Source organism: Typopeltis vanoorti, chromosome 11, assembly GCF_054136105.1.
Source record: "Typopeltis vanoorti isolate ZY-2024b chromosome 11, IOZ_Tvanoo_1.0, whole genome shotgun sequence".
Classification (NCBI taxonomy): domain Eukaryota; kingdom Metazoa; phylum Arthropoda; class Arachnida; order Uropygi; family Thelyphonidae; genus Typopeltis; species Typopeltis vanoorti.
In genome coordinates this window covers 50,417,971-50,430,397 of record NC_143559.1, presented here as the reverse complement: position 1 = coordinate 50,430,397, position 12,427 = coordinate 50,417,971, and the positions used below count along the sequence as shown (strand labels likewise).

Sequence of the window (12,427 nt, the reverse complement as noted above, 5' to 3'; positions counted from 1 at the left end):
TGTATTTGAATAGGTATCTCATTTTTTTGAAAACAAAAAAACGGGACACAATAAATTTTGTAGAATTAAGGGTTAAGAGAAATAAATTTTTTATTTGTTAACATTATGTATTTTAAAATAAAAAAATATTTATTTGAATTTGATTTATTAATGAAGATAACATAAATGTTTATACATAAGTCAAATAAATAGAATTCTAATAACAACACTTAAACACAGATGACAATACTTAAATGCATAACACTTAAATCAAACATAAGTATATGAAATATAAAGACACAGAATAAAGATATAAAACAGGAAATACAATAAAATATAAACAACACAAGCCTTATGTGTATTGTGTAGATGCATAATATCTGAAATTATATGAAAAATAAATTAATTTAATTTAAAAAATAAAAACAAATTTGTAATTAATTTTTAATATATACCTCCTCTCTTCCTTATTCTGCCTCTTCTTGTACATTACAGCTGATTGTTGTCTGTCCCATTTTACTGCTACTTGCAGAATCATTATTATATTTGGTTGAAGAATGGATTTTGTGCAAGAGTTGTCGATTCTTAGATACTATAATGAAAAACTCTGAACATGTCTTGTTCAGAGTTGGTTGAAAGAAAATGAACTATCGTGGCACGTTAATATTCAAAAACATGTCGACGAATGAGAAACATTTCAGACCGTCGGATATCGTACGCTATGCGAACTAAGCTTGAGACAAAAGATTGCTAAAAATTTACGGCCGGCCAGACGAACGAAATATATGCCGTGGTTGCGATTAGTTAAACATACAGTTGGGCGACTGTCTCCCTCATTCTGACATTCTTTTCTCCGGCTGAATGAAATGTATGGAACTAAATCGTTTTCCCAAAATTCTAACATTCTGGTAATTCACCGAACTACAAAATAAATTATTATTATTATTATTATTTCGGGCGACTCCAGGAGTCCTTAGACTCATCGAAGGAGGCCCTAAACATCATGTCCACACAATTATGCGATTACATTCTCACAGTATCTATCATACCTTGTCTTGAACTCGTTCACCATCATAGCATCCACAACAGACTCTGGCAGCTTATTCCACTCATTTACCATTCTAAAAGTAAAGAACCCAGCTCTAACACCCCTGCTAACCACACTCTTGCCCAGCTTCCATAGGTGTCCCCTAGTTCTCCCACCACCACCAGTCCTGATCTCAAAAATATCCTCTGAATTAATCCTATAGAATCCCTTTAGCAATTTGAATGTCTCAATCATATCTCCTCTCCTCCGCCTATCAACTAGTTTCTGCAACCCGCAAATCTTCAACCTGTTATCATCTTAGTCACTCGCCTCTGGATCCTCTCCACCTCCTCCCCATCAAGATTAAAAAATCGAATGTGTTAAAGAATTAAAGAATTGAAATTAAATATGTCTCTGCTCTTTGTTTTGTAAACATACATTTTTAAAAGCACCCAAAAATATTATGACTTGTACTTATTCTTATTAGAAATGTTAATATGTTTATATTCTAAAATATCTGGGACATTTAGCGTCCCGAACTAAACATACCGGGACAGAAGTAATAAAACTGGAACCTGTGGGATCCCTACATTTGAATCATTAAAGCCATTGCTAGAACTCTTTGTCTCTAACTCTTCCATTCTGCTACCTACATCCCCATAAGTCTCATATTTTAATACTTTTTTTAATGTCACTGTAATATATGAGAAGCAGCAGTGGAGGTTGTCTTTGGGGAATATTTCATGGTAGGTAGAATGAAAGGTGAAATAGGTGTAGCAGGTTTGGTGAGTCAGCACACTTAACTATAAAAAGATGCTTGTTATTGTAGATTTAGAAGAAATAGGAGCATGATTGATGCCAAGTCTGCTAAACTATGCCCATGGAAATATCGGTAGAAGAAACACAATGTGGAAACTGACAATCTGTGATATAGCAGAGAAAGAAAGTCTGTGAGAGAGGGATGATCATTTGCTCAGCTGCCTTTTTCGAACAGCATTAAGAATTTTTAAATACACCAACTCAAATGTGAGATGGTTATTTTAGTAAATACCTATCATATATCTTTCAACACATTCACTGAAGATGCACTTACAGCATCTTATAGTTGGAACAAGTGTGTATGAAAGAGATATTTTTCATTAGCAACTCAAGCTGCTCTCATTTCAATGGCATCAAAAATTTTAGGGAAATGTTTGGTATACACTACTCCAAATGTAAAACAGTATTCTAAAGTTTAGCATGTAGAAAGTATTTTACCTTGGGTATAATAAATGTTAAAATACCAAGCTATTTTAAACCTGGTGTTACTCCATTTCCCAAGTAAGCAAACAGACAAACAAGTCAAGTTTGTGCCTGCAAGTGTTGCAAGTCTAACTGATCCTGCACGTAGTGCAAGACCAAGGCAACTCATGGTAAAAGTAGAATAAGCTCTGATCACTAATCTTAATATTTACCCTTAATGCAAAGCACATCTCCTGGAGGAGATGTATGATGATTTGTATTAAAGGCAAGGGACCACTACCCAGACCGATTTCAACCTTTATTGAGGTCTCATCAGTGGGAGCCAGGCTAGAAATACCAAGATTTTAGTAATACAGAGCTTATAAGTATTTTACCAGAACAAGTTACCATAAGGTGTTTTAACCTTATTAAATAAAAATCTCAGGAGGAGATATAAATGTAGAAAGTAATTTACCTTGGGTATAATAAATGTTAAAGATACCAAGCTATTTTAAACCTGGTGTTACTCCATTTCCCAAGTAAGCAAACAGATCTGTATTACCAGAATCTTGGTATTTCTAGCCTGGCTCCCACTGATGAGACCTCAATAAAAGTCGAAACTGGTCTGGGTAGTGGCCCCTTGCCTTTAATACAAAGCATCATACATCTCCTCCAGGAGATGTGCTTTGCATTAAGGGTAAATATTAAGATTAGTGATCAGAGCTTATTCCACTTTTACCATGAGTTACCTTGGTCTTGCACTACGTGCAGGGTCAGTTAGACTTGCAACACCTGCAGGTGCAAACTTGACTTGTCTGTTTGCTTACTTGGGAAATGGAGTAACACCAGGTTTAAAATAGCTTGGTATTTTTAACGTTTAAGGTTTAGCATATTTGAACAGAGGAGTTGAGTAAGTGAAAAATACCATCTTGAACAGAAAAGCACACTGTGAATGTGATGTAGCAATATGTGGAAAGTCTATTAATCTAATAAAAGATATCCAATTTTGTTAGCAGTCTTGAATATTACAGGAAAGAATATATCTGTGTTATGGTGACACCAAACATGAACTAGTTGTCTTCACACCACTGAAGAATACTATAAGATTATCATTTAAGGCACTAGTTCTTAGGGATATTAAGTCTGGGACTGCAAGGTTTATGAAATGAGTAGGAGGAAACACCATTATTGATAGGAACTGAAGTTAGTGATCATTTGTGTAGGGAAAATACAGATATATTGGTCAGCTTTGACATGATCTCTGTTTACAAATATTCCCCTAATTGACACTTTAACACTCTTAAAAAACGTTTTTTCTTCTGATATTTTAGAGCTCTTTTCCTTTGCCATCAACTCTGGTTATTTCTCTTGGAAGAACAAAATCTACAAACAGATAGAGGGAACTGCCATGGGTTCCCTCTCTCTCTTGCCAATTATTATGGAAAATTTTGAAAAACAAGCCATTGACTCTTCCCCTCTAAAACCTTCTATCTGGCTAAGATATGTAGATGATGTGTTCTCTATTTGACCTCATGGCCCAGACATGTTAGATACCTTCCTCAGTCACCTCAATAGTTTACATCCAAGAATCCAGTTTACGGTGGAAAAGGAAAATAACAATAGTTTACCCTTCACAAACTCTCCCACCACCACCCCTCCCAGCAATATGGCATTATTAAAACTCTGACCAATAGGGCCCACAATCTTTGTTCCAGTAAAACTGCCCTTTCAACCGAACTCAAACACATACACACACCTTCTTTTCCAATGGCTATAATGACTATAGAATTAAGAAAATAATGAAGTCCTTCCCCATTCCCTGACCATCTCTTCAGAAGGACTTCAGAAATGCCATCACCATTCCTTACATCCGTGGTCCTTAAGAAAAAATAGCCAGATCATTAAAAAGTACAACCTCCATACAGCTTTTAAGCCCCCACCGTAAACTTGCTTCCCTTATCCGCTCCACTAAAGAATAGCTCCCTCCTCTTTCAGTGCCTGGTGTATATAGAGTACCTTGTTCCTGTAAACTTGCCTACTTCAGACAAACAGGCAGGTCAGCATCCATCCGGTTAGAAGAACACAATTATGGTCAGTCTGGCCTTGCAGACCATGTTTTGGATACATCCCACAGGATCTCCTGGAAAAAAACTACCATGCGCCACTATAGTAAATTCAAAAAAGAAAGACTATTCTTTGAATCTGCACTCAGGAATCAACCTAATTTAAACAAATACGACTGCATTAAACTTCCCAAAATTTGGGAAACTTTAATTATCAGAGATCCCTCTTTACATCCCAGGCCACCTGCAAATGCCCACAGAGGGTGCACCACCTAGATAGGACTTTAGTTTCACTTTGTATTGTATTTGTGTGTTGTTACAAAAAGTTTTTGTAATCCCCGAAGGCGTCTCTTTGACAGAGACGAAATATTGGAAGTATTAAAATTAGTTTTAATCCTTTCTCAGTGCTGTTAATATTCCATTAAACCTCTAACACGAATTCTTCACAACACTTAAGCCTCAATGCACGTGTAGGGAAAAAGTAAAGCCAAACAAGCACTTCTGGACACTTTTGCATTGGTGGAAAAAAATATGAAGAGAAGATGCCATCTACCATGGCACACCATAAGTGATCACTACTGAGAGAGAGAGTGTAAAGTAGATTATAGGATGGCAGTTTGCTGAACAGGTCTCTGTTCTAGACATGATCTAAATCACAGATTTTTTCAAATATTGCAGTGACTTGTTCAGAGATGGGATTTAGTGGTGAAATACTAGTGGTCACTGATTAAGTGGCAAATTCTTAGCTGTTAATGATGTCCATTAATTTAGAGTGGGGTGAGTTGAAGGCAGTTGCCTATTAGTGGTGGCAGACTTCTATCTTGATTTTCTGGAATGGACTGGATATAGGCTTCTTTCTATGCCTTGAGATAAATGCCAATCACATAAAAAATAGTGTAGAGAGACAATACTGAACAGGTATTTAGTTCTGAAGTGCATAATTTAGGCACAGTTGGTTGAATATCATCAAGTCCAGAAAAACTTTTTTGATATCTTGGTTTCTTTCTGTTATGACTTCTGTAACAAACCTAAAGGCCAAATGGTGTTTTGTACAAGTTTTCATCATTTGATTTGCTGATTATTTTCTACCCCCCCCCCCCCCCCCCCCAAATTATTTTTATGTGCTTTGGTGGCTGAAAATGAAGTTGGAGCTCCTAATAATATACTGAAGTTTTTTCTTGAATTGTCTTGGAAGGTGCAGGGTAGATATGAAATCTAAATAGAAAGACTTTCCAACAAAAATGTCCTGTAACTACCAGAGCAAGTGTTTGAATTAGAAGAGCAAAATGATGGAGTAGACAGAGGGCATTCCTCTTGGCAGTGTGCTGTAATGTCAAAGGATGGATTAGTACATTCTGTAGGAGAGGAAGCTTGTATGATATTATGATTTGAGTTACTGAAAGAAGGGGTGATTGCTATGGTGTAATTGGATGATTTTCATTTAATCATTGCTTAAAGCATGTATCTCTTGTGAACTGGTTAGATTGCTGACAGTGAAAGTTACCAAGGAAGATGGTTTCACCCTTTGGATAACTACTGCAGGAACTCGAGCTTCTAAGACAAGGGGTAAGGCATCAGATGAATGTTATAGAATGGGACAAGGAAACTTTAAGCCAGATAAGGTCAAGTAGAAAGCATTCTCTGGCATGGAATATAAGATACACAGACACAAGTGACAGAAGAATTAATGAGAGAATGTGTATTTGAGGTCAGATCTGAACGATTGCAGCAATATACATCATTTATGCTTGTTTTGGTGCATTTTTCCAGGTTCCTGTCTTTTCATAGACAGGAACATGATGGACATCAGCTGCATTCCAAGTGAGAACTTATAGACCAGCTGATTATTTTCTGACCTGAAATAATTTATTTCAGGTCAGATATTTTGTGTTTATATACAGGATGTCTCACAAGTTGTTGCATATTATGATAAAATATGTATATTTCTATAGTAAATATAAGTATTTAAAATATTAGTTTTTATTATTTTTTTTCAGATCCTGATGAATGAATTTAAAGGAACTGAATCTGTGTATGATGAAGAGAGATATGGATGCTCAAGGATAAAACAATCCACATTCAAGTGCAGCACAACTTGCATAGGAAGGTTAGCCACTATGAATAGCAATCCATGCAGAACTGGTTGACAAGTCCAGATGACATTTTAATGGACCACATTTTGTTCAGTGATGAGGTGACTTTTCACATTTGTGAAAACATCTGACATAACTGCTGAAACAGAGTTCAATGAATGGGAAAGAGACTTGTTTAAAGTAAATGTGTGGTTTGGAATGATGAAATCAAAAATTTATGTGCCTTATTTTTATTTATTTATTTTTACAGTGGTCACAATGACAGGGACTATCTACCTTGATAGGTTTAAAAATTTACCAGATCTCGAAGATTGCATTAGGAAGGCAGAAAATAACCCATAAAATGCTTTCAAATTGTTCAGTTGATTGATTTGAGATTAACGCTGAGGAGTGTAAACACCACTTCCACTGAGCTACACAGGCTCTCTGATTTGCAGACATTGATGGAGAAAATCATACACAGTTCAACACTTATATTATTTTGAACATGTGGAAAATAAGTACCATATTTTTCCATGTATAAGCTGATACTTTTTTCTAAAATTTTTAGACCAAAAATTGGGGGTTGTAGCCGGTTGAGAGACCCATGGCTATCGTGGCAAAACTGCCAGTACCTTGTCTCTGCGAACAGGCTTCTGCCAATCACTAGCCTTTGTTAACTTTGTCGATTGACATCATCAATGGCTGGTTCTGAATAAACCAATCAGAACTCTGAAAGCATTCATATGTCTGCAACTCGTTGGCAGGGTAAGTTAATGCATTAACAATATTTTGAGCACTTAGTCAAAAAGAACATGGAAATAAAGCAGTGCCAGAGTGGGATATGTGTGTCAACCAAGCTTATTCAATATGAGGCAAAATGGTGCTTCAACTTCATGAGGAGAGAAGAGCTGGCCATAAGAACACGAACCAAGTTAGCCCAGAAAATGCATCTTAATATATATCTTAAAAATATTGCCTAATTATTAAATATACTTTTGATATTTTTTTAAATATCCAATGCGTTCTGTTTTATGCTTAAAATATTTCTTAATTTGGGTTTCGTTTATTTATACAAGAGGCATCTTATACACAGAAAAATACAGTAGTTTTGAGCTTTGCAGTATTTAATACTTATATTTGGCATTAAAAATATATAGTTATGCTGTTAAGACATTTGTTTGAAATTTATCCTAGTTACTCAAATACACAGTGACTTGTGAAACACCTCACGTTCAAAACTGACTTATTTCTTAAAATATGTAAATACAGCAGTAGGATATTAAATAGGTGTTTTTTGGATAACTATTTCTAAATGTGCGGGAATTAGATTCGGTTGATGGAAAAAGTCTTGAAGAATTCTTTGATCACAAATTTAAAGTAACTTTTAAAAAAAAAAAAATCGCCCTTCAGTTTCAAATGTCATTATTTGATTAAATTTTATATTATTCATCTTGTCATGCTTTGCTTTGACAATGCTAAGGCCTCCTTGCGATGAGTCCTTGGAGGCATCATGCTATTATAATAATAATAGTAATTTAAATATATATCTAATGTAATTCCCTTTATGATTTTACTCATTGGAACAGTCTTGTTATAGCTGGTACACACACTTTGAATAGCTAAATTATAGATATAATGAATGGAAGTATGTGGCAGACACCAGCTATAAATCATAGGTAGTTTATCCCCAGTACACATTCAAGTGTATATGTAATAATGGTTGTACAGTAATAGTATGATCCAGGAAGGTATGATAAACAGTAACTCATAGTAAGGGAATACCGTGAGTAGACATATAAATATAAAATTAATGACGGAAAATCTCACGTCAAAAGATTTTTTTTAATAGTGTAATTTTCGCCTCTGTCTCACAGGCACCTTCAGTACATGTTAAGCTCAAATTAAACAATAACTGACAATTCCAAAAGGCAGCAACTAAGTAGCTAGTATAAAAAAAAAATTATATATACAATAAAAAGTTAGGAAAGATTAGCTGATTTGTAAAGTTACTATTTCCCATAAAGGGGATAGATAAGTTAATGTATCCCCTTTATGGAAAATATCATCATCAAATTCCGGACATGTACCCTCAAGGGGTGAACAGGATATGATAGTACTACATGAAAAATTTACATCATTACTAACTTCCTATCTACAATTTTCCTCAAAATCAGTCTGTTACTTGTCAAGACTCCAATATCATTATCAGATCTTATATTTCTATTGTCTAAGGCACATTGTATCTTATCAATCCACCTATATCTTGGTCTTCCTCTGGATCGTTTTCCTGCCAAACTGGCAGAGAACACTTGTTTTGCTAATCTTTCCTCACCCATTCTGTTTAAGTGACCATACCAACTGAGTCCTCGTTTTTAATATGATATTGCCATTGATGCCATCTTTTCATGCCTCTCATAGCTGCAGTCTCTAGTCTTTGGTCAAGTGTTTTACTTCTGACCCAGCTCTCAGATCCATAAGTTAAAACTGGTTTGAAACACTGTCTTGTATACAGCTAATTTAGTGTTCCGACTAATTTCTCTCTTATTCCATATGAATTTATTCAGTTGACTTCCTACCATACCAGCTTTGTTGATTCTGTTGTCTATTTCCATATTTAATTTACATCTTCAGTAAGAATTGTGCCTAAGGCTAAAATATTTTACTTGTTCCACAGGTTCCCCATTCACAACACAGTTGACATTTTCAACAATTCTACCTATTTTCATTGTCTTTTTAATGCTGATCTTCATACCATATCTATTACAACAGTTATTCAATTTAGTCAGGGAATCTTGCAAACTTGTAGTGGATTTATTTAGAAGTATCACATCGTCCGCACAAAGCAAGGAGCTGACATTAACATCTCCAATTCTGATATCATGTTTAATACCACTTTCCTTCATAATGTGATACATATAATGAATAACAGCGGGGATAAAATACATCCTTGTCTCACACCAGATTTAACATTAAACCATCTTCCTGTACCTCCTTCAATTCTAACTGCCAACTTACAACTCAAATACAGACTAAGTATTGCTTGATATAATGCCTCATTGACACCATATAACTGTAGCGTATTGAATGGCTTCTCTCTTGGCACCTTGTCATATGCCTTTTCCAGATCGACAAAACTTAAATACAGATCTTTGTTATATGCCCATGCTTTCTCAACTATTTGTTGTAAAGTGAAGATCTGATCCTGACAGCCTCTATTTGGCCTGAATCCCAAGCTTTTCTTCCACAATTCTTCTTAACCGTTTCTCAAGTATACAGGGTGTTCGGGATAAATTTGACATATTTATAATTAATTATATTTTTCCGTAAGTTACATGTATTAACACACACTTCTCTTCATTTAAAAGTTTGGACCCTTCTTCATTCATATACAAGATGTCAGAAAGGATGGATAGCTGGAACCCACCTGAATCATGGAAGAGAATAACTTGTATCATGATGATTCGTGCCTGCCATCAAAATAAGGATATTACGACTGCTGCCCAATGCTCCCTGAATACAGTAAAAACAATCAGGCATGAACTAGAGACTTGCAATGGTGACTACGAGGATGTAGCAAGAAGAAAGATCCCTAGCAGACGATCTGATTGCGTTCGTACAGCAGAATTCCTCGCAAATCTGCAGGAACAGGTGTTGAAGAACCCTGGCATTGGAATTCGGGCTTTGTTCGTGGAGTTGCTAACTGTAGTCAAGCCCTGGATAACAAGGGTAGCCAATGGTAGGCCGTATGTATGGCAGCAGGATTCGGCCCCTTGCCACACCTCTGGGAAAAGTCAAAAATGGTTGTCTGAAAATTTCTACGACTTCACCAGTCCAAATGTTTGGCCTCCAAACTCCCCAGACCTTAACCCCATGGATTATTTTGTATGAGGCGCAGTTGAAAAAGACACCAATCGCACTTCCAGTAATACAAAAGCCCAGTTAATGGATAAAATTAAAACAGTTTTTGCGGCCCTTCCCAGGGAGACTGTAGCATCAGCTTGTTCGAGGTTCCGAAGCAGAATTGAAGCTGTGATCGATGCTAATGGTGGTTATTTTGAGTAAATCTTGTTGATAGTATTGTAATTAACTCTGCCTGTAATGTTTTTTTGTCAATTCATTAAATTTAATAGATACAAAGAAGATTTTCTTTTTCCTTACGAAACTGTCAAATTTATCCCGAACACCCTGTACTTGCGTAGATCTTGCCAGGAACACTCAGTAGGGAAATACCTCTGTAATTCTCACATTCAGATTTATTTCCCTTTTTATATATGGGTACTATTAGAGCTCGACTCCCATCATTGGGAATGTGTCCCTCTGTCCAGGCTTTCTGAACTATGCAGTGCAGCCACTGTAAGACTTTTATATTACCATACTTCAGCATTTCTGGTTGAATATCATCTACTCCTGCTGCCTTTCCACATTTCAAGCCTTTGGTGGCTTTTTCTACTTCAAGTATGGATATGTATTCCTGACTGCATGTCTGGTCAGTGTTTTTTTTTTTATCACTGTGCTATCTTCACTGCTTGTTTCATTTAGCAGTTTTTCAAAGTAATTACTCCATACTTCAAGGATATATTTTTCTCCCATTTTCATATCACCTTTATCATCTCTAACTCCTTTTACAGTACTCTTTCCTCCATTCATAAGCTTCTTCAACAACCTCCAGAATATTTTGCCACCTTCTTCATATTTATTTTCTATGTTCTTGCCAAAGTCCTTCCATGACTTTTGTTTAGCTTTCTTACATTTCTCTCTGTATTTTCTAGGAGCACAAGCTGACTTATTTGCCAGGAACTATTGATATGCTTTCTTCTTTTCCTTCGCTGCCTCTTTAATTTCTTGTGTCCACCATGGAGTTCTAATTTTTCTATCCTTGCAGACAACTTCACCACATGCCTCTCTAGCTGAATCAATCAGGGTTTTCTTCAAGGATTGCCATTGAATCTCCAAAGTTTGGTTCCTGTTCCCAAACTCTTTCATTTTTTCTTCAATAATCTGTGTGTATTTTAGTCTACAGTTCACATCTATGAGATGCTCAACTTTTATTCGCTTTAAAACTTTCTTACATGTTATTCTTTTCAATACGAAATTCAATTTTATCCTGCTCAAGACTAAATAGTGATCACTTCCAATTTCAAATCCTCTGTACACTCTGGTGTCCTGCACCAGGGAGAAATCATCACTATCAACAATAACATAGTCAATGAGACTTTTCTTATTCCTTGCCTCTTCTCTCCATGTGAATTTATGGACAATTTTATGTTGGAACATGGTGTTAGTAATAACCAGTCCATGTCCTGAGCAGAAATCCAACAGATATTTGCCATTATTATTAGCTTTGCTCTTTTCTCCAAATTTTCCCAAAATATTGTTGTATGTCTGACAATCATTTCCTACTCTGCTATTTAGATCCCCAACAAGGACCAACTTTTTGTTTTTCATTATGTCAGTTGCTTTTTCTTAAGCATCAAAAAATTCCTCCACTTCTACCTTAGTAGAACCTTCTGTGGGACCATAGGCACAAATAAGTCTCATTGTCCAATTCCCTATTCTGATATTTGCCCGCATCACTCTACTTGAGACTGCCTGCCATTCAAGAAGATCAGCCTCGTATTTTGTGTTGAATACTATGACTACTCTTTCTTTTCCTTGATTGTCATTTCCTGAATATAACATTTTGTATTTATTGCTCAGAAAGATCTCACCAGTTTTTGTCTTTTTTGTTTCAGTCACTCCTATTATGTTGATCTAATTCCTCAGCTAGCTCGATTTCTTTGCCATTTAGTCTTCTTACGTTGATAGTACCGATCTTTAACCTTGGTGATGTTGAGTTGGGGTGTATTTTCAGATTTTTTCCAGTTGATGACTTTTCACTGTTCGCCCTGGTTCCCTGGCAAAAACAACAGAGGGCCTTGTTTAATCGGGCGAAGCCCCAACCAGCATGAAATTTTGTCATGTTGTACCATCATTTTGTATTTTGGTTTAACCATTAAGAATACAATTTGGTCGGCTAAATCCCAAATTGCCAGCCCATCCTTGTTCGTTCAGTATCCAGGTAG

The 12,427-nt window shown here is 35.9% G+C and overlaps 1 long non-coding RNA gene across 1 annotated transcript in view; it reads left to right on the top strand.

The window, feature by feature from the left end:
• LOC150101568 (uncharacterized) overlaps window positions 1-7,534 on the top strand; it is a 43,714-nt gene extending 36,180 nt beyond the window's left edge. The window contains exon 3 of the long non-coding RNA XR_016549030.1: window positions 6,288-7,534. This is a non-coding gene — a long non-coding RNA (uncharacterized LOC150101568). The remainder of the gene's footprint in view (window positions 1-6,287) is intronic.
• The last annotated feature ends 4,893 nt before the right edge of the window (window positions 7,535-12,427 follow it).